The sequence below is a fragment of the Manacus candei genome, unplaced genomic scaffold, assembly GCF_025592945.1.
Source record: "Manacus candei isolate 608988 ecotype Guabito, Panama unplaced genomic scaffold, ASM2559294v1 h1tg000019l, whole genome shotgun sequence".
Lineage (NCBI taxonomy): Eukaryota > Metazoa > Chordata > Aves > Passeriformes > Pipridae > Manacus > Manacus candei.
Window position 1 is genome coordinate 402052 of NW_026138067.1, and position 23779 is coordinate 425830.

The 23779-nt window shown below is 38.7% G+C and overlaps 1 long non-coding RNA gene across 2 annotated transcripts; it reads right to left on the reverse strand.

The window, feature by feature from the left end:
* Positions 1-1736: 1736 nt before the first annotated feature.
* On the reverse strand, positions 1737-22328 carry LOC127470171 (uncharacterized). 2 transcript variants are annotated; one of them, XR_007904189.1, is made up of 6 exons: positions 22043-22328; positions 9193-9279; positions 6653-6890; positions 3285-3474; positions 2235-2271; positions 1737-1932 (listed from the first exon to the last, which is right to left on the reverse strand). It is a non-coding gene; the product is annotated as an uncharacterized LOC127470171 (long non-coding RNA). The 2 variants fall into 2 exon arrangements; XR_007904190.1 differs by lacking the exon at positions 6653-6890.
* Positions 22329-23779: the final 1451 nt, after the last annotated feature.

Consider the following 23779-nt stretch of genomic DNA (forward strand, 5'->3'; position numbering starts at 1 on the left):
AAATCATGACTTAATTTCCTCGACAGATGTTCATAAATATATACACCTGAACTGGAAATATTTTTATATTCTTATTACCTGCTTCCCGATGTGATTCTTAATCTGTGTGTATATGTCATAGAGGCCAATGGTCTTGATTTGTTTGAAATTTTACTCTTTTTTTAATTGATGTCTAAATATTAAAGTGAGCATTTGTTCTACCTTCCCTTAAAATAGAAACTCAGGGTTTTTTACTTCTAAATTAACCATCATTATGTTTACCATAAGATTTAGCTGTACCTGAAAAATTCATTAGGTTCCCTCATTTTTGCAACAGATTGAAAACTTTGGCTGCTCCCTGTTTGTGACTGCAATAGCTCAGGCTGTAGATTTTTCCTGTATATCCTGACCAGGGCTACTAAGCATCATGTGTACCCCTATGGACTCCCTTTGAGATGCTAGGACAGAGACTGAACACTCAAATGCACTGGAAGAGGAGGAGTAGCAGCAATTTAACATGATGGAAATAGATATTGACACCTCTTAAAATATGCCATTTAATTTCAAATGTCTCACTTTGAAGAAGAAACTACTGATTAAGACAGTGGGATTTCTGAAAAGTAGATTCATATAATGATGCAAAATGTTTGGTATCTTGCTACTGTCACTTAATCTGGTGGTTATCTAGTGCAATATATACAGAAAAATCCAGGAGGAGGAGAACTTTGGACTTTATCTTGGCTGAATACTTCACCACTAGATAATACTGCACTCTGTTTCTCCAGCTTTACCAGCTGTACAGTGGCTCAGCTTCAAGGGATATTGCAGAAAGTGCCTTTTCTTGCAGTAACTGTGATCAGTGTATATGCTTTGGATTCAAATGCCTCAAACAGGGAAAATACAAGCTGGGTTTCTTCTGGCTGAGACAAGTGCTCTAGCCATTTGTATGCTGGAAAAAGGTACATCAAACCTGCTCCAGTAAATTTTTAAATAAACATATCAGAACATTTTAGGCATGCTCACATAATTTTTACTGAATTAAATGTAATCATCTCTCTGAATAACCTTTGACTTTCACTGGTGCTTAGGAAGAAGAAAATCTTATAGATCTCCAGACCAAGGAGCTTCTAAAACATGTGGGAGGTACTTTAGGTACCATGAACAGAGATGAGTCTGGGATGACTTTAGAGGTGCCTAGAAACTTTCAGGACTTTTGTAAGTCAGGTTCTGCTGTGAAAGAGAAATACTTCTTGTTCCCTAGCCTTGCAGAGTTGTTTAAATTCTGCCAAATTTAGGCAAAGTGTAGGTGTAGGCGTAGTGTAGGTCCTTGTCCAAGGAGTTAATATATCAAACTCTTATCTCCTGACTCATTCTGTGGACCTGACACAATTAAGGAATTTATAGTGACAGTCCCTTAAACTGAGGATGCTGGTGACCTGATAAGGTTGAAGTTCTTGCATCGTTAGTCAACACCTCACTCAGAAAGCACTTGCATTCTTTAACTGCTAGCTAAGCTTTTCATGCAAGTTTGACTAAGCAGTGCATCAGAGCAAGGAACACTCAGTCTCTAGAACAAAACTTACAAGAACTAACATTGCTTTCATTTAAACTATTTTAATGACAAAGAATACATTTTAATATGTTATGACCACAAATCCAGAGAATCTATTAAATAAGGAAAAACACCATAGACATTTATCAGTAGTTTCTGAGAATAATTTATAATTGGAAAGGATATGAAGTTTATTGATCTGCATTGTTATTTTTGCAAGTGTCTGAGGCTAAACAATTTCTACAGGGTTTTTCAGCAATCCCTCTTATTCTGACAAATGCTGGAAGAACAGTTCCAAAAAGGACAGGTCCAAGGATGAAATTTTTTTTATCCAACAAACAGACCTGCACAGATGTTTTGAGTATTGTCAGGGATAAGGAAGTCTTGGTGGGCATCCACACCTGTTGAAGGGGAGTATAGTCAGCTTTCCTAGCAAGCACATCAGAACTGCTCCCAGTCATACCCTTATTCCAACTGGCAGGAAGAAGCTGTCTCTCCCTTCAAATAAACATAAAATCTCAGGACTCCCTTGTAGTTTCAGGGATGTGGCAGCAGGGTGGCTCAGGGGCAATCACCTTAGCTGCCTTTACTCTGCCTTTCTGCTCATATTTTTCACACCTTCCAAAACAATGAATGGTTCTTCATTTCATCCTAGGGTAGTATTTTTGGGCAAAATGTCTGTTGTTTAATGGCCATTACTTACCCCACATCATATTCTTGATGAAGAGCTCTAAAAACTTCTACCTGTACAGTAAGGAACACATGTTTTTTAGCTATCAACCCTGTTTCTGAATGAGGGACTTCTTTCTGATTTATCTGTGGTAACAAGTTCGTTATTTCCTTTTAAATGCTGTGATCCACTGACCTTTTTTTTGCCATGTAATTCTCAATTGATATGTCAGGACATCCCATCGTGTGGAGACGTGTCATAGATTATTTAGATGTTGCTAAGCAGACAGACCATTTTCTGAAAAACAGGACACTCGAGTTTTAAATTTTAAATGTATTTATCCCTTTAAAATCCAAATTAGGCCTCACTTCCCACAGACTAGAACATTTTGTCGATGCTTTTAAAATTTGTCTTTCATTTATACATTCATGTCCCACATCACTAATTTTCACTCTCCCAAAATCTTTTTTCTATCTTTACTAAAAGAAAAGTAGTAAATGTCTCTCCTGTTCCTCCATGTCAGACTTGCTGACATTTTCACTAAAAGACTTTTTCTCCATGTTATATATGTGGCTGTATCAGGAGGCATGTGCACATGCTGGCACCTGGCATTTGTGGACAGTTTCAAAGACTATATGTAGTAATCTAAAATAGAAATATTTTACCTGTCAGGGCCCTACAGTGTGTGTCCAAATAGCCCAGTGAGCCCATCGGGTACCCCTGTGGGTTCATAAGTAACGGTGGGACATCCTTCCTTTCTTAGTAGAGAAGGAGGGAAGGAGTGGAGTTGGAATGACAATAGCTTTAAACTTCATCTGGTCAAGTTGGAAGGAGGATGGTGATTATTAACTGTGTACTAAAAACTTGTGCCTGCAGCTGTTCAGCAGAAAGACATCTCCATCTACAGAATGTAATAATTTCTTCCTTCGGGAGTTTCTTGCAACAAGATGAAGGGAATGCCCAGGTCACTTCTCTCGTGTTAGTCAGGTAGTAGGCTCTTTGGCTTTCTCATGCCCAAGCTTTTATGATATTTATAGAGAACCTTCACAGATGAGAAATGCAGCATTGGGACACATAAAAAACCCACCTGAAAATCAAGAAATTGTTTGATGGGTGTTGGCACTACAGTCCTGAGACAAATACACTCACACTTTTCATAATAACCAAAATGCCTGGGTTCCTGTTGATATCCAGAAAGCTGGAGATATTGATGATCATCCAGCCCAGAAAAGCGTGTCTCTTCCTTCATGGTGCCTTGACAGATGTGTTCATTCTGTGGTAAAAGAGGGAGCCAGATTTGTTAAGGGTCTGGGTGTAAGGGGAGGAAATAATACCTCCTAGAACCAAGATCATGGCAGAATGGGTAGTCAGTCTGTTCCTGAGCAAGTCACTGCAGCCCATGCTGCCCTGCTTGTGGGGAGTCTGCTCAGCCTGTGGGGTGCTGAAACAACCTCTACATCCCCTCTGCTTGTGGTCATCTGCTTCCTTTGATATTCCTGGGCTGGGAACTGCAGAGCAGAGTCAAGGCCAGAGAGCGGGAGAGGTAAGTGGCAAGCTTGGGGTGGGTAGAAATGGCAGAATAAACCCACAGCAGCTCATGTCTCTCACAGGCATGGTCTTCCTTCCAAGCCATCAGTAACAAGCAGTTTTAATCCCCAAACCTGACAGCTTTTCTGCAATTTACTTAAGAGTGATTGTGTTTGCTGGGGACTCACAAATCCATGCACAGACCGCTCTTCCCAGACTTTAAATGGCCATGCAAGGATCATGACTCTGAGTTCCCATGCAATCAAAAATAGCATATTTTTCCAAGCAGGAGAATGAGCATAGAATCTGAGCATTTCTCTCTCACTGTACAGAATTCCAGATTTACACAGTGCAGCTTGAAACCGTAACCAGTCTAGTGAGGAAATTGTGCAGTCAGCTGAACATTAACTGTTTTGGACACTATTACTATAAAAATAAATAATCAACCAACTTCACTGCTGAATGGACAATCAATATGGTAAATTAGGATGTGGCTGAAATTATAGATATAGTAATTAAAGTTACTCTAGAATAGAATAGAAAGTGCCACTAGACAGAAACAGAATAATACTGTGCAAATGTATAGAAATTGTAATTTTTAAGAGAAGTTCAAATTGGCAAGAGATGTGTTCGTATTCTCCACTGACACTTTTCACAAGCTTATAATAGGTAGCTGTAAACTATTGTTGGAGAGGAATTTAATTTAATCACATCTCTTCCTTATGAAAAGCACTTTCTAAAGCCCATTTAAAGTCAACGCTAAGGTGTCTCTAAATTACCATTTAGACAGAGTTTATTCACTTCCGTTGGCCACAGTTTGACTGTATTCTCCTCTTTGGTCTATTACTCTCTTTTAAATTGCAGAAATTGTATTATGAACAAAGTAACCATAAACCCTGCTGTTCCAGCTCAGAGGCTATTCCCAACCAATGCTGGAGCTGCTTTTTACATAACAGAAACTGTTATGTAAAACTCCTGTTGGAAGTGACTTCCAACAATGAGATGCAGAATGTAAGGCAGTCGTTTGTTCTGGCAGAATGATTCCCACATTTTTCCACATTCCACAGTCTTCAAGTATAATGAGATTGTGCTGAATGAATACATGACTGTAAAACTAGCCAAGAAACCTGTATGTCATTTGATTTCTACTAAATATGTAGGTTCGGATTCATTAGGCTCTATGAACGTGTCTGATTTCAAGGTACATAGACAGTATGACTGAGGTCCTTTTTGCCCAGATCTGATCTTACATTCCTCTGTGTTATCAATGCTGATTACTCAAGCTTTCCAAGGGTAATATTTGTCTGATAGAATCTCATGCATATATTTTGATATTCTTTCTTTTTTCTTGTGTAAATTCCAGTGACATGAGAGAAGATAGCTGAGGCTGCTCTAATAATTTTTTAGCTGATGGGAACCTCAACAGAAAATTTTGTCTTAGATGCGTGTATGTGCAAAATTATAATGTGGGGAGGGGGTATAGGAGAAGATCATACAAAACACCAGTATAAGTGAGTTATTTGTTATCAAATTAATACCAAGAAGATAGGAGCATACAGTTGTAATACATTGGAGACAGAAAAAAAATGGCCATTACGTAGCAGAAAACCTTTTAACATTTTTCTGTATGCCCTTTTCTAATTGTCACACTGCTATCCTTGTGAGCCTAGGACAGACATAAAATCCTCTCTGAGGGTACCTGTCCAGGCACATAAGTCCATGAGAATGCTGTGACACTTGCTAAGCCTGCTTATCAAGCCTAAAACACAGAGAAAACCCCATATTTAATCTTAAAAACCACTTGATCATAAAAAGGAGGCTTGAACAGACAGGGATACCTATAGTATGTACACCTTCATCACTCTCCATCCCATATGGAATCCCTATCACTCCTCCTGACAAACCAAATCAGTGGGCAGCAAGTGTGTTGGAACTCTTCGAATTTTCTGTGGTCCAAGTGTAGGTGACACTCATAAAGATTTACTGAGAGTTACAAAACCCAGGTGGGGATGGGTTGCACTAAACCCCAGGGGAGAGTCAGTGCTGGAGGATATGACAGAAAATTTAAGGGTTTATATAAAAGATGATTATGCCTGTGATATATCTTCTTCTCTGGCAAATCTTTGGATTCTACAGCAGTTTGCTAATGATCTGTTATGTTATAAACAATCTTGGTTTGTTTTGTTGTGGTTTTATTTATTTTTTAATTCATCTGTTTCTAATGATTCACAATTAATTATAACAGCTCTAAATTTTCAATTTAAAATACTTTAAATTATTTTCCCATAGGCAGAGGCATGTTAGTGTTACAGTCCTGGTGAATAAGATTTCACAGGCGTTTTGAAATGAGTACAACTGCAATTATGCTCAGAGAATCCCTGCCAAATTTTTAATGGTTCATTTTTATTGTAAAAAGATCTTGTAAATATCTTAGTTTCTCCTGGGATGGAATTATTGTTTTAGAGTGTTCTGCACCAAATTTTTGCTTAGTATGCTACCTAGTAATCTATTTCTCATTACATAAAAGTCACAAGTTATATTTCAATAAAATATTGAACAAATAAAAGGTAAAATGCTGAAAATAGAGGTATTTGTGTTTGCTATAATATGTCCAGTAGTTATTATTTCTATGTTACTCCTGATATTTTAAAGTGCTATGCAAACATTAAGAGAATCATAAAACCGAAGAACTCATTATTGCTCTATCCTTATTTTACAAACAGGGAAAAAGAGCACAGAAGTGCCCTGCCCATTGCAACAGGGAAGAAAAATTAGAACTTCTGTTCTCACCTCTCAGCTGACTCCTGAAAATGCTTTGTGAATAACAACCCATCTTGTGAGAAAATTGTCTTTGATTTTACTTCTGCAATAAGATTTGGACTTTCTGTTCCTTCATGATCACAGAAAAAAGAGAAGGTGCTTACATTTTATTCATTGTGTTGATGAATGTTGTGCATCCAAATTTTGCACCATTCCTCCACTGCAGCTTGAAATCCAAACGAATACTAAGCAGGGCTGGTCACCAAAGCATAGCTATACTATTTTTCATCAGACCACATTATGGATATTAAACTGGCTCTGAAGGCTTCAATTTGTATATTTGAAGTTCAGCTTCCACCATGAGCAACCCTCTGGAGTGTTTATTTGCTTATAGAGCTGCCACTAAAAACAAAGCAACAGACACAGTAGGAAATAAATTAGATAGGTAATTTTTTTTTTTACTTTATTAACAATGTACAAGAATTAAGCACAAAAAAAACCATTAAAAACATTGATGGATAAAATGTGAATGTATTCATGACCACATCTTGATCTTACAGTATTGTCTTAGAGTAAAAATGCTACTTAGATGTTCTGAATGAGATGTAAATCAAATACCTTCTAATTTCATTGAGTTTAATTTCATTTGATTAACTTTCTCATAGGTAAACCATGATCCACTGACACTTGATTCTGAAACTCATTCATTTTGTTAAATTTAGCTTTAGCAGTATGCTGGGCTGAGGCTCCAGTCACACCTTTGATGGTGGCACCTCTCTCATTTGCCATGAGTCCAGTGTGACATCACTGATCAGTAATAACATTATTTTTCTTTTAAATATTTCTGTATTTACCTACATCTCACTTTTGCAGACTGTGCTAAATGTGGTTTCCCCAGTCTCAGAAGTGGTATCATGGGAATATGAAGGTATAATATATGAAGGGGAGAAAAATATTTCCCCAAGAAATGTGTTCTGTAGCTCAGCTTGTGGCACCATTTATTATAACAGCCAATATTCACTTCTTAAATACTTGCATACCTACACACTTTATCTTTGTATTTAATTTGATCTAACTATGATTTCCAGGTTTTATGTTAAGCAAGCATCTTCCTGGAGGATGACAGAGGACATCAAAGCAACAAAGATGATAAAGTAAAAAAACCCAAAGAAGATATGAATGATTTTCCATTCAGGCCAAGCAGGATTACATGGAAGTGCTAAATTTTAGAAATGCACGTGTCTTCTGTAAAATAGCTATTGAAGTAATTATGGGATAATCTGTACTATATGACTTGTTAACACCTTTAAAGATTAGTATTTTTTTTCTCTCAGTGGTGTTCATTCCCATTGGATTGATCCAGAAGTGCAAAATATATTTGTTTAGTCATAAGGACTCCTGCTAATTGTTCGATGGCTTCTGCTGTGCTGGAGAGATTTTATATTCATGTTGTTGCTCTGAACGCAATGCACTTCTGATTTATTTTAATGTTGTTTGGACAGCTGTGAAGAGAAATAAAATGGAACAATATTGTTTTCCTATGCTGCTCTTGAAGTGACATAATTACTTCAAATATTGCCTAAGATACCCACTGAGACAATCAGGGAACTTAATTTCAGATGAAGCAATATGTATCTGAGGACTGAAAGCAAAATGGTGTGTTGCAAAGTAATGGAGGAAGCATTGGAATAGAGATGCCTGCTAAGCACTAGGTTATCTACCTACTCATCCCAGCCAGGGGTTATATATTTTGAGACAACAGCCAACTTTCATGTCAGATATACTATATATTGCCTTAATTCTGTAACTCCCCTTTACAAATATCAGCAGAGATATTGGTGTGCCAATTGATTACTATTTCAATCTTTCACAGAAGATGAACTTTTTATTGTGAACAATGTTTAGTTATTCCTTCAGAGACATCATTTGTAGGTTGATTGCTTTCTTAATGTTGTGAAGCAGTCTTTTGATTAAATGGAGAAATGAGAAATTTTATGCTACTTCTTAACTTTACACCTCTCAGTGTGAAGTGTGTCTTAGCATCACTCTTCATTCATAACTGCTAATTTCTCCAAACACATGCTTCACCTCTACAGCTGACCCCACAGTCCACTTCTCCAGAGTCAGACCTTTTTATTCCTTTTATCCATGCTGGCATTAGATCCACTCTTCACAGCCTTCTTTCTCCCTCATACAAATGCTCTGGTCTCCTTTGCCTTGCAAAACCAGAAGTAAAAGCTGGATGCCTGGACCAGACTGTGAAAGGGTAGCTTGCCTCCTAGCATCGTGGGAGAAACTTTTCATTTGCTCCAAGGTAGAGGTGTGATTCCCACCCAGAGGCAGGAGGAGGTGAGCTATGCTATGCTTGTGTGAGTTAGTTTGGGACCCATGCAGGACTCATGGCATAGCTTAAAGCGAACTCACACAAGGTTTGTGCTGGAATTAGCAGTGCCCTTGCAAACAAGGAAGTCTCTGACACTCTCAGAAGAAATGCACTATCATAGGTGCAAAGGATTAGTGACCTAATACTTCAAAACAGCTTTACATCTCACATATCCTTTACACTTGAGCATACCCTATCACTTAAAGGTCCCTTAGCAATGCTCGGAGCTTCCTGGGGGAAAAAAGACTCAGATCCCAGGAGGTAATTTTTTTATTTTCATAGAAATAATTGGGAAAAACTTAATAAGAATCCACATCATACCTTCTGCAGTTGTTTCCTCTGTTCCTGCAGGGGAAAAAATCTTGAGGGGCATTTGATTACTTCTAATTTTCATGATTCTTGGCAGTTCTGAAACACAAACTAAAGATTTTGGATTCAGAGAATGGGATGGATGTATCCATTTTTCCTAGTATCCTGTCACTACGCACACGAAAGCAGATGCTTAGAGAAGAGAAAAAGAAAAGGTCAAAAACATAATGATGTTTCCTTAGAATATTTTTCCAGCTCCAAGGGCTCCTTGAGTCTGAGACGGTGTCTTTGTAATTAATGGCCCTGAGGTTTTTTTTTCCTTTTGATTTTTTTCATGCATCTTTTGAACTCACATAGATGTTTTGCATCTGAAAAAACCTGTAGTTTACCTGCACAATGTGAAAAATCAATTTCTTTCATTTGCTCTGAGTCTGCCATCTGCTCACTTCTGATATCCTGTAGTTCTGCTTTGGCAGAGACTGTGAGCAGTCATTCCCAATGTAACTCTGTGCATTTCTTTTAATGTGATACTTCTCCCTACTTCTCAGTCCAACTTGTCTCTATGCTAAGCTAATGTTTACTCAGTAACTGTCCCATATTTTCAAGAATAGTTCCAATTTTTTAATATTTTGAATATACTATTTTGAATAGTATATTTTTGAGTATATCTGTCACACTACTCTCAATCTTTCCCAGTTATACCCTCTTTTTCTGAGATCACAGGATGAAAACTGCACACAACAGTTCAAGATATAACTAAACCATGAATTTATGCAGCTGGGTAATGAGATTCTCTGCTTGTTTCAAAGGCTGCTCCATCTTAAAACTGATTAACCAGCGTGGACTTGCCAGCTCCTGTATGCATATTGTTTGGAGACCTGTAATTATGTAAGAGTCTCAGCTTGCATTTATGAGTTGCATAAACAAGTTTCTATTTTCTGTGACTACAGAAAAATTCTGCAGGATGTAAAACCTATAACTTTGAAATTGGAAACTAAATGAAAAACAAAAGCAGATTATTTGGGGGGGGGGGGTGTTATCTTTAAATATGATTTCCTAATTTGAGCATATATGTAATATTTGTGTGCATTAGTATTGCAAATTTTTGTGCCACTTGGCATACAGATTGGATGAACTATGAATCTCCTCACCCTAGCTCCATAATTGGCATGTCCTTACATTTTGACCTCTGCGTTCTCCACACGGTCCATCTCTGAGCGCAACCGACTTACTGTTAAGAGATGTTCTTACACATGAGCTCCCAACCTGCAGAAACAGTCTGGGAGAGGAATGGTTGATCTGGGATGGCTCACACAGGTTCTGGGGCCTGCAGTCTTTAGGTTTTGGTGTCATAGTAGCATTTGGAAAAAAGAGCAGGGATGATAATCTCTCCATGTGTCTCATTTTACTTTTGATAGTGACATGTGAGCAGCCAGAGTCCTTCCTGAGAGCAAAAACCTAGTCCTGATGATTTTTAAAATAGATTTCTGCCTCCTGCCTGTATTCTGAGGATTATGTCTGTTTGTTCTAGCTCATCAAAGTTAAGGTCAGATTACAATGCTAAACAATACCAGACTAAAGAGCTTTTATCCCACATTGTAAACCTGTAGAAGGAAATAGAATGAAGGCAGAGAAAACATATAAGCAAGGGTTAGAAATAGCTTTGGGGAGGGAGCTGGCATTAAAGCAGGGTCTTTGCCAATAAATGTCAACCAATTTAGGTTAAAGTACTCTTGCTTAGCTGTATAAGGACTCTGCATGATAGATGTGAAATGAGAGTGCTAATGAAGTAGGTACTTATTTTACAGTCTTGTTCTTCTTCACAGAACTGTAATTAGCTGTCTTTTTCAAGGAGTGTTATTACTGTTTTTATTTTTATTGACCCTTGAATCCTATTACAGCAGGTAGAATATTTTTTTAGACTTCTGATATTACTTACTGGATGCTTAGAAAAAGAAAAATTAGAAGTAGCATGTGCAAATAAAGTTTTGAGGAAACAGGTACTTCGATTAGTTTTATCCAGCTGAGGTTTACATTAAGTCTTCTTGGAAATGAAGTAGAAGGAACTATAAGGAGAAATGTGTGGGCCTATGTGCACACATGTACATTCTTGTTTACATTGAAATGGTTGAAAATGGTGAAAACAAATTTAAATTCAGTCCTATCATTCCCACTGCATTAATTCTGTCAAGTTTCTGAGAAATCATAGACCTTTAGTATCTCCAACACTCTTATATCTTCTTGTAACGTTGCATTTTGAAATTATCACCTTGAAAGGTAATGGTTATTTGTAAAAAGATTAGGTAATTGTAATCTGTAAGGGCAGAGATTCTGAATTTCCAAAGCAGCAATTGTATTTATTTAAGTTGATGCTATGTTAAGAAAGCTGAACTCCTGGAAAATTACAAGTCCCATTTCCACTAGTTTAGTTAGGAAATTTGCCTCAAATTACAATGACTATTTTCTGTGCAAAATTTTTGAGCTCCACTACGCTCTCTGAATCTTCTACTGGTCTCACTGACTCTGGGAAACATTCTTCTTTAGATGTTTTAAAAATTTTGTTACTTTTTATAGGATTTAGCAAATTGTTTCTGGAAGTCTTTTCTGGTTTGTAACATTGTGTTTATATACATAAATTGCATACAGAATTCATTGCCTTTCATAATTACTTGTGCTTTTTGAGGGTTGCTTTTTGACATCCAGTATCTTTATTTTGTCATCTGAGTTGTTTTTCTGCATGTGTTTGGTCTTTGTGAAATCCTAATTATAAGATTGTATATAGGTTCTGAATCACCATTTGGGTCTCATTAAACATTCTTAATGGTTCCTTCCACTGTTTTTCTTCCCTTCACTGTTATTGGTAATCTTTCAAGATGTCTTCTTTTTTTTATTCAGATCCTGGTTTTTTTAAAAAATATACCCATGTCAGACTGTTTTCTTTCTGTCTTTTCTACAGAGATGGTTGCTATGATAAAGTGGGTCCAACCTTCAGTTATGCATCATGAACCAGATCCTGTGCAATGCTGGAAAGTATATCAGTCAAGGGCTTCTCCTCTTGTAGACTTTCTGATTTATCTTCTTTATGGCTCCTTCATTGATGATATCTAAAAAAATTGTGTGAGTTGTTTTTGCTTTGTTGTTTTAAGTTTGTGTGGGATTTTTGTTTGATTGGTTGGTTAGTTTTGGGTTTTAGTTTTGTTTTTTGTTTTGTCTTGAGTTTTGTTTGTTTGTTTTTCCCTGGCTCATCTTAATATTTGTCTTCTGCTTCCAGAATATGTCTTATTTCCCTTACTATTCTGTACCATGCTCATTGTCCCCATTTTGGTTGTGTCATCAGTAGTATAGATATCATACTTTTCCTACTTAGGTAAAATACTTTTGAGTAAATATTCAGATTTCCACCAAATTCTTCTTGCTTCACTTGAATGTTTTTTCCTTAGTACAGCCTGCCTCGGCAACCTTATATAGTTTGCATCACAGAATGATACTGCTAAGTATTCCCTCAATTATCTTCTCTCCAACAAGCTTTTGAGGTGCCTGTTCTAGCAATACCATTGTTTAAAGCCAAATATTCCACTGCAATTCATTCTTTGAAACAATATTTGTGAAGTTTTTTTTTTAAGAGCAAAAAACAAAACAGCACACAGTGGGAAAAACAACAGACATTTTAATGGGTGTAAGTCAAATTTCTTCTTGTGAGCTCTCTTCAAAAAATCTACTGGTGCTATTAAAGTAGAATTTAATTACAATGAGGTTTCCTGCCTAGAAGTTCGACAGCATATAGATAACTCCTAATGATAAGGGTCTTACAAGAATGCTGGAGAGGGACATTTCATGTGGTCAGGTAGAGAGACGTGACAAGGAGGAATGGCCCTAAGCTGAAGGAGAGTACGTTTAGAATAAAATTAGGAAGAAATTCTTTACTGTGAAGATGGTGAGACACCGGAACAGGTTGCCCAGAGATGTTGTGGACTCCCCATCCCTGGAGGTGTTTAAGATCAGGCTGAATGAGTCTCTGAGCTACCTGGTGTACAGGAAGGTTCCCTGCCCAGGACAAGGGGGTTGGAACAAGATGATCTTAAAGGTGCCTTCCAACCCAAGCCATTCTATGATTCTATAAGTGCATTGAAATCTAGCAGACACTACCTACTGAGGGTGCAGCATCTCCTCCACTGAATATCTTTCAGACAGATAATACCTTGTACAAAGAATCTGGTTCTGCCCAAGTCAAATAACCCAAACCACATCACCTCTTCCAGCTTTACTTTCCTAACTAAACTTGACTTAGTTAAGCTTCCTAACTAGGTTTCAAACTTGCATAGTCCAGGCAGCTCTTCTGTGTGTCACTAATGCAGCCTGATGCTGACAATGTTTAGATTTCCTCTACTGTAAAATAAAGTCCTCAGGCCACAGTGAATCAATTGACTAATCATCAATAAAAACATTTTAAAAAAACACTCTTTGTAGTAGAAATTTCAAATGCCACATTTGCAACATGGAAAAGTTACTTTCAAAATCCTTATTGTAAATATTGTTTCAAATGCTACAATTTTATATCCTGGATAATTAAAACAAAGAAAATGGAGAATCTTAAACAATCCTTCATTTTTGTTCAAGTGATGCCCTCACCGAAATCTTGTGATGACATCTGGAACTAACATCTAGAATAACAGAACAGTCTGAGTTTAAAGGGACTGACAAGGATCAGTGAGTCCAACTCATAAGTGAATGGCCCGTATGGGGATCAAACCCACGACCTTGGTCTTATTAGCACTGTACTCTAACAAACTGAGCTAATCTCAGGGTCTTGAATTGTGAAATTTATCTCCAGATTTAGTATGTAAATGTAAGTATTTTTGATGGGGCTCATACTAACTATGAAAAGCAAGACTGAGCATAAATGACTCCAAGAGACCACACCTTCAGAGAACATGCACTCAGGTAAGCCCAGCACAGGTGTGGGGAGCAACAGACTAACACCCTGCTTTGCTTTGCCTGAGAGATGACAAAGAGTCTCAAAGGCAAAGGCAAAGATAAAAGACTGAGAGAGTCCACAAAGAGGACACGATGACCCAGCAGCAGGGTGACTAAGTGTGCAGGATGCTCTGGCTCTTCACAGTGCCTCTGTCTCCATCTCTCCTGGCTTCCCCTCATCTTGCACTGAGATGCAGACAGTCTCCATGGGAACCAGCACCTTCCCCACTGCCAGCACCCTGAGAGCCAAGAGCACTGGCTCTGCTGCTGTGTAGGTACCACCACAAAGGACGAGAATAATAAATGCTCCCTTCCAATACTCACCGGGGGGGGGGGGAGGGGGGGTCCAGACTAATAGCTGGGTAAAGCAAATTCTTAAAATGGAAATACTAGAAATACTGGAAGCTGCTAATTTTACAGCTTGCATAAGGATACCTCACATAGCTTTAGGAAGTGGAGGTCAGTGCTTGAGTTAGCAATGGCCTTCCTTCTCTACTTGAATCTACTGTGGAAGATAGCATGGCTGGACACATATCTATTTCCTTCTGAGTAAATCATTTTCACGTCATCCAGTTAAGTCATCCAGATGATAATAACCACAGAAACTAAAGTTCTTTCCCAGAAAATGCTAGACATAAATAGAGAGCAGGAAGAAAAGTGGTCTGGGGTTCTTCCCATTGATTTCAAGTGACAAGAAAACATTTAGTGTGATAGTATCAATCAAAGGAAGACAGATGGAGAAAGTTGTTCTTTTGCAGTCTGCTTCCAAGGATGTGCCCATATAACTTGTGTCCCTCCTCCTCAAGCAATGAGGCAGGCCTTCAGCTTGTCAGACAAGTATTTGTTTGACATCCCTAAAGGTACCCAAATGTCAATATCAGTGAATTCAGATAATTGCAAGGCACATGACCAGGGATCAGGAGCACAGGTTGCAGAACGACTGAGTTTAGAAAAGGAAATGCCAGTTGTGCATGGCCAAATGTCAGTTGATACTGCATCTCCACTCCAAGTTTGTCAGTAAAGGCACTAATCCCTTTAATTACCAACTGCACTGTCCATGGAGCATTTTCCAAGATAACTACTCCTAGTAACTGAGCTGCATGTACAACAAAAGTTAACTTTTTTCCCTTGGAAAAAAAAGTATTGTGTAACATTAAAGGAGATCCTGGCACTTGCTAAGACTCTTTCCTGAAAGCACTAACTTTTCTCTGGAGAGTGAAACCCTGATCCTGTAGAGAGTGAAATGAAACCTCCTGAAGGCTGATGGTTCTTCAGGGCAGTCCTTGCAGGATGGCAGCAAAAGCTTGTTTTTCCTCTCTCAAAGTAACCTGCTGTGACCTATATTCAATGCACATCTCACAGGACCCCTCAGATGAACCATTTCCTCCACTAAAAGTTACCTCCTCTGACTCAGTCAATGATACAGAGAGCTTCATCCCCTTGTAAGCAAATTACTTTAATTACTTTCTGCCGCTAACAGTGGCAGCATGAGCTACCTGAGAGCAGATTTATCTGAGCCATGCCTAGTCAGACTTTGTCTCCAAGCTCCAGTGGGGCAAAGGAAATGCCAGAACTGCAAGCACAAGAACATTAGCTTCAGTTTGCAAGGACTCACTTCACCTGTTCCTTTCTTCATTAAATACCTTAGTGGAGAAATTGCTGCTTGCAGATGCCCTCCCTTGTAAAATCATTTTTTTTACAATCTGTAGCATCCTGTTTCTTTCAGTGTTTGCAAAGATACTTTTCAGTGAAAAAAGTCCAGCCCTGGTAAATTACTTGCCTCAGACCCAAATGGCATAGAAGAAAAATACACTGTCAAAAAATACCTATGTCAGTGAACGATTCCCAGTCAATCAAACACAAGCAGTAGGCTTTACCTGGCAGTGCTGACTGCTTGTATTTTCTCTCATTAGTCCACGTTATTTTGCTGTTGTTTTCCTGCTGTGAAAATTGCTGTATGAATCCACAGTGGCTCTTCCAGCTAGAAATAATATATATCGCTATGAGTTTCTTGGGAGGAGCAATCATTTGTAATTTAGTCACACTGTGTCATTCCAGGGCAAGCAATACGATCTGACACATTGTTTACAGTATAATGACACAATAGAAATAAACCTGGCATAGTATAGTTTTATCCCGATTTTTAAAAAAATGATGCCCACCAGTATATGATAGCCACCAACTATGAAACAAGGGGTGGAAAAATGGGTGAAAGACAGATGTTTGTACAAAACTTACGTTTGAAAACTTTTCCCTTTTTACAGTTGACCTTAGAGTCACTTACATAGTCATAGACAGAGATTCTTTTTCACTGCAGGTAATTTTGATGAAGATTTTCAAAGCTACTATCAGCTTCAGCTAAGCTGTGTTTTCTCTGGCTGGCCTTTCACCTGAGCTCATCAAATAAGACATAAGAAACCACAGCAAGAATGAGAAGGAATGAAAGTTGACAAAAATGGTTTGGCAGAATACGGCACTGATGTTTCGGAAAATACATTTTTTTTTCTAGAACTGCTGTAGAAATTATCCTGTAGACTGAACTGATGCCAACGAAAGGGCAGTGTGACCCTTTTTTGTTGATTCCATTTTCTGGATGAGACATTATCACGCATCAGCACTAAAACCTGATTCCCTGGCAGTTTTTTCCTGAATACACTAATACTATTTTTTGGCAAAGTTCAAGGTTAGATAAGTAGCATGATATCTAATTAAAGGACTCTTTGGCTTCTAGTAGGTTCAGTTTCATATCTGATCCTATTTTACTTCCTATTCCTTTCTAGTGCTGTGGCACATGTGTGGGGTGAGATTGAACTCACACTAAAGTTCATTAGACATCATGTTTTGACATCATAATGTGGTCAGTTATCCTCATGTCAGTGTGCTCAAGAGTGAATGAACCAGTCAGAATTCCCAGAGATACTGTTTTCTGCCTAATTCTGACCTCACTTTAGTCAACTGAAAAACTGTATTTCACTAACTCTCTGGACTCTTCCACAGCCATAGGGAGAGAGTTAATGCAGGCAGAGAAGCAGTTTGGCATTACAACACTTTTTCTTTGGTTCAGTGAATCACATCTTGGAGGAGCTCATCTCTGTCCATCATCTCTAAAAGAACTTCCAGACAAGTAACTCTCACTGTATACTGAAATGACAAGCTACCTTGACGAAACTCACCCTGTGCCAGACTCTCTGAAGCAATATATTGACAATAGCCTCAAGAACCTCAGTGTAGCTGGTGGCAGAAACATTAGTTCAGTGTAAGGAGACCTTTTAAGTTTTCAGAGTCAACCCTGATGTGTCCATGTACTGTCAGAAACAGATCACTGTAGTAATTTCTTGGTGATGGCTGTGCCAGGTGCCAATGGTTAAGGGCATCACTCTGGGGAACCAGCCTCACACAGAAGGGCTGAGGCTGAGAGCAACACCAAGGCCTGTGTCATTCCCCACCTTTGATTTTGACAGTCAAAGCTCCAGGCTGCTGAGGGTAACCTATGCATGACGAACATGGTAGCATCTAAATTAAACATACTACACACATATGAAAGAAATTCACATATTAAGAGTGTGGTAGGGATTATGACTTATACCTAATTCGTCGCTGACCCCAGTACACTCCGAAGTCAAATTAGTGGCCGTGCTTATGTCAAAAGCATGATTTAAATCTGGTTGCTTCTCCTTTCTGACCCAAGCAGTGCCCAGGTATCACAGCCAGCAAACAGTGGGTGGCTGTGAAACGTCTTTTGTTCTTCATAAGATAATTGTACTTGCAACTCAGAAGACCGACTTTTCTATATTCACAGAATGATAAATGCGTACAAAGGCTACTGAGACAAAGGAAATGTGGAAGGTTTCTTTTATCAGTTCTCTCTATACAGATGTTTACTCAATGTAAATTGATAATAGTCCTTCATACAGAGTACACTAATCAGTATATGAAACGTAACTTGATACTTCTCAAATACTGCAAGCACATAGATATATATATATAAAGAGAAATTCTACAGACAGATATGCTAGTTAGATGTATAATATTGCAGCTTCGAGATCTGTGGTTGTATTAGTTGTATTTAATACCTGTAAGCAGTCTTTCCCTTTAAGTATATTCATTGCATCTTACTTGAGTTAACGTTGTTCAATATTCATTAGCCTACAAATTAAATGTGAAGAATTAAAATCTGATAATCTCACTGCCCTGCCATCTGTTCATCAACTTGAAAGTAGTAGAGTATCATGCTGTTTTGTTTTTTTTTCTCTCAAATATTCATTACAGACAACAAACTACAATAGAACCTTAGGCACACAAGTTTCATCACAGTGCCCAAAATCAGACTTGTTTATTGTGAAAATTTTGGAACCATTGTAAATTCAGCAAGAGAACAAAGAAGTGGTTTTTTCTAAATGCAACTGAAGCTGTGGGAGAAAGTGTCTGCATAGTACTGCCAAAACTGACCACCAGAGACTGGAGGCTTTGGTCCTGCTGAAACTTTGGGCAATTGTGGAGTGTGTAGCAGCAGCAGGATCTTTTTTTTTTTCCCCCAGACATAATGAGTGCCAGCAAATCTGAAAAGGTGGTAATATAACATTAATGTTTTTCATCAGTCTGCATGGAAGAAAATCTAAAGCCTAGTTAGAGTTCTTGCGCGGTTGCCTTGTTAAGACAGTGAAGTCAGAGTGATTAATTTTGAACATTTTGATAGATAAAATTTTCCTGGAGTTTCTCATAAGAATTCAGTTTAAAATTGAAGATACCCAAATGTAATCTTGGTTATCTCAGTAAAAAACATTAATATTATTCTTTAATAACTTTTAGAACTATCTTCAAACTTTTGAACTTCAGTACAAGTAATCGATGCTAATATTTGGTATCACCTCACATTCCCAGAGATTGGAGAAATGGCTAAGGATGAGGCATACTGCTTTTCTGTAGCAATCATCCAAAGGGATAATTAAAATGCAGGTAAAGTTAAAATACAGATAAAAATTTTCCTATTTAGAAAAGGTAAACCAGGCCATCAGTGTCATATGACACTCTCCCTAGAGATCCATTGCCTGATGGGAAATTCAGCTCTGAACAGAGGGCCAATAAAAGTCTAATTTTAGTGCAAAATTCTTTTTTTTTCTCCCAACAAGAGTGAATCAAGGCTAAAGGGGCATAAAGGTCATCTCTGTATTCTCCTTTTTGAGCAGTCGTAGCTGCAGATCTGATTACTGCTGTAAAGGATCACCTTAGATAAAGAATCACCCTTGGTAATTGTAGCAAAAGATCAGCTTTGCTGAGGGGCAAATTTCTTCCTAATGTAGCATCTTAAGTCCTTGTCCCAGTGATGCAAAAAGGTACAAGATGGGAAAGGTTAGTGACTCCTATTAAAACAAATAGACTATGCTGGGTACTTGGAATCCCCAGTAACTTTTGTTACTTTTTTTCTGTTACAGCAGGATTCCTGCTCTGAGCTCTATAAATCCTTAGTATCTCCATGGTCATCACCATGTAAGATTAACTGCAGTGAAACCATGACAGAGCAATCTCAATTACTGGGAAGCACCTGGGCAAAAAAGGTTAATAGGAACAGCCAAGGGAAAGCATATGTGACACTGAGCAGTTATAAAATATTGTTTCAGTAGTATCCACCACAGCGAATCTACCTGGGTTCACTGTTGATGTCTGCCTTTGCATACCCATCCCTACAAAGGCAGTAAATTCCTGTGTGGCTGGTACATTTCATATACAGATTCATCATCTCCCCTCCTCCAAAGAAACCTATCAGTAATGTGTTCTTATAATATATTCTGATGGTTACAAGAGATACTGTGCCATACTGCAGATTTCCTTTAAAGCCTTGATCTGTAGTAAAGTAATTCTAAGTCATCTGATTGATACTTAAACCGTAGTGCAAAGATTTGAAACAGACGGTGTCTTAAAGAAGTTCAGTAGAAGTCTGCTCTGTTAAATGATTTACAAGGAGAATAAAAGGTCAAGGAACTTGTTCTTATTGCATCCCTGTAGTCTGAAAGTCTTTTACACTCTGAAGTCTCAGGCAACTTAGAACAAAACCAAACCAAACTGTACAGCAACTAATTGCACCTCAAGGCATTTTTTTAAAGGTTACAGCTGGAGCTGGACAGGAACTGGAAATCTGATGAGATTCCCACCCCTCCCCATGCACCATGGGGATGGCAGGTGCTGAAGCTGAACTTTTTAAGTGGAACTGCAGACTGTTGTCCTTTTTGTTCGTTGTACAACCACAAGAGCAGGAAGAAATTTCCAGGGTAGGAAAGGGGTCCAAATAAACTTTCTCACAGGTATGTTTCAAATTCTGGGCTAAGGCACCTCAGCATATCACTGTATATTCTGACCATATCTAAAACAAGATAGTGAAGCTTATTTGAGGGAGTACAAATTACTTGAAGCATATATTGTGTTCTGACATGTTTTGTAACCTCTTGTGAGGCGATCATCCTAGACACCATGAGTAACTTCCTGAGGCGAGATCCTGAGTGGTGCCATAAGGTAGATGGCTTCTGTGAGGGAAAGGGTCATTTAAAATTGCAGTTTATAGTTTGTGGTGTGCAGGGTGCTGTTTATATGTGTGCATGTCTGGATGTCCATGTCTGTCCTATATGGAGAGCTTTGACTCCTTGGGAGTCTTACTTGATCCAAGCAAGTGCAGCAGCAGATGCCAGAAGCAGTTATCCCAGTTATAAGTTACCCTGCTCACCCCTCTCCTAGACACTGCCACCTCCACAGCAGGGATCTTTTAGAGGATTGTGAACCCACCCTGAGCCACCATTTCTTTAGCGTAGCTGAGATGTCACAGTATGCTGAGCTGTAAATGCAGTTGCATAGGTGTAGCCACATGGTTTGCTCAGGTGTTCCTTCAAAGGAAACTGAAATCTGCAGAGGAGAGGCAGCAGGAACACAACAGGGAAAAGTACATGTGAGCTGCATTACTCGCCTGGCAAAGATTTGTTCACCTGACACCCTGAAACCTTTGCCGTGTGAGGGTTTGATGACACCATCATGAACATGAGGGATTTGAGCCTCATATTTCTGCTACACCACCCTCAATGGAGTAACATACAGCCACTCCAGAGTTCTATGTCCAAGGACTCTCTGAGCTCGTGACTGGGAAGGAACAAGAAATAGTTACAACCTCCCACAAATTACAGTTTCCCCCACACCACTTGGTATTTAAGATCAATGAACAAAAATGTCCAGTTCAACATTTCTTGCTGGTACCTTTCAGCTGTGTTCAGGTTTGATATTGCCAGGCTGGCCCCAAAGGTTCCTGCTACAGCCCTCTCAAATCACTTGCCAAACAAGATGAATAGCTGTGGAGAGAACCTGCAGAGCTGTGGAAAGCTAATCAATGCCTGTCTCATTCTCCAAATGCTTTATGTGCTTTCACAGGTAGTACAAAAGTCAATATTCAAACAGGAGATCACTGAAACACATTGTCATGCCCTTCTGAGCATTGTTTTGGTTTGCAGATTGGTTTGCAGATGGCTTTTCCTTCTTCTGCTCTTTACGGCAAAGAAAGCCACATACTGTCAGTTTCTGCCCAGAGGACATGATGCATCACATTTCTTGTATGTCCCCATCGCTAAATCTAGAGAAAGCAAGCATTAAAAAATAACCAAATTCAGGGGAAGATGTCGATAAATGAAGAGACACCAGCCTCAGTAGTTTAGGTAAGATTCCTGGATTTTAGTGACAGAGAATTAGAAGAAAATGACTGACAATGAAATTCCTCTTTCTTAACTTTAAGTCCTCGAAAAGACATTTGGTCTAAACTAGAAGTTTGGGATATGGACTCAGCTAATGGATAGACACACATCCTCAAAATGTGATTTATGGCTTCATAAGAACACAGTCAGGAGAGACGAATTACCTGTTGAATGTACCCATTCTTCCACGTGGGTGCAGGTGTCTCTGACAGGCTGCCAAACTTCTACCAGGACTCCCAACAACTAAGGGAAAAGCATGTACAGATTGATTTAGTGTAATAGTCTCTAAAGATGTAGGAGCTTAAGCTCCATCCATAAGGATGGTTTAGGTAGCAAAGAGCATTATAGCATTGTAAATCAAGGAACTAAGGCTCCAATGTGTCTGTTGCCTCTGAAAGTGGGATCCAAGCTCCTAAGCTGCTTGATCATTTGAGAAATTACAGCTACTTCTGGAAGACTTTGAAATTACAACATCACAGAATCATATGGAATCACAGAATCAACTAGGTTGGAAAAGACCTCTGAGATCATCTAGTCCAACCCATGACCCAACACCACCTTGTGCACTAGACCACGTCAGTAAGTGTCACATCCAGTCTCTTCTTAAATATCTTCAGGGATGATGAATCCACCACCTCCCTGGGCAGCCCATTCCAATTATTGACCCTTGCACTATAGTGCAGCAGCTTCAAACAATATGTTAAATAATTTAATAATTTGAGAAGTTAACTGAAGGTTGAGGTTTTATTTTTAACTTGAACTCCAACAAGGAATGTATATCCTCATCAAAATAGTTTCATAATTTTAAGGTAAACCTCTGAGTAGGGAATCAAGTTATTCTTAAAAAATTAATTGTTTGATGAAACAAAATGCCTTTTAAAAAGGTAATGCTGTATGCTGCGAAGCACTTCCTCCCACTTGTAACCCGTGAAAGAGGATAGTACTCTTAGCTTCTCCACTCCTCCACAGCAGGGGGCCTATGCTCCAAAGCACTAATTTCTGAACTGTGAAAGTCTGTATGCAGGTCTGTGAAGTCAGACCCAGGCTGACATTTGTGCAGCCATTTCAGAAGCTTTCTGCCTCTAAAGATATAGCATAAATCTTTTAGAGAGAGGCTGTACCTAGGCTTACATGCTTTATGGACAAGGCTAATGTTTGCTATAGTTACATTAACTCTAGCAAGAAAGATTCAAGAGCACTTGACTGCTACGAGTTGATGTCAGGTTTATGGATTTCAAGGTTTGCCAAGGTGTTTGTGGTTGGTGTTTTAATTTAGCAGCACTGAACAGTAAGTGCTTTCAGCAGCTGCTTACTGTGAAAACACATCTAGAGTGTTGCACAAGGGCTAAATGTTGTATATCTTTCACAGAATCACAGAATCACAGAATATGCTGACTTGGAAGGGACCCACAAAGATCACTGAGTCCATCTCCTGGTGCTGCACAGAACCCTCCCCAAGAGTCACGCCATGTGCCCAAGAGTATTGTGTCAATGCTTCTTGAACTCTTTCTGCACTTGAAGAATTAAAATTATTTCAGAAACAGCAATTTATCAGGATTTTCAAGATCTACAATCAGAGGCTGAAGAGAATGGGGGGGGAAATGTAGGCAAATGCAAAAAAACAAAGGAAAGATAAATAATTATTATGCTGGTGTATCCTGATTAGATGACCCCAAATAGGGATATAGTTAGAAATTGTACACAATTTCACATGCATACAAATGGAAATGGAAAGAGGTCAGGAGAAAAGAAGGAAAGAGAGTGAGATCAACTGCACTGTCAGATGCTCTACCCACATTGCATTATATGGACAGCAGAGTAAGGACCCAGTGCTTGATTGCATTGACATATGTAATCGAGGATCTATGGAAACGCTATATCCTCCCATTATCAAACCACAC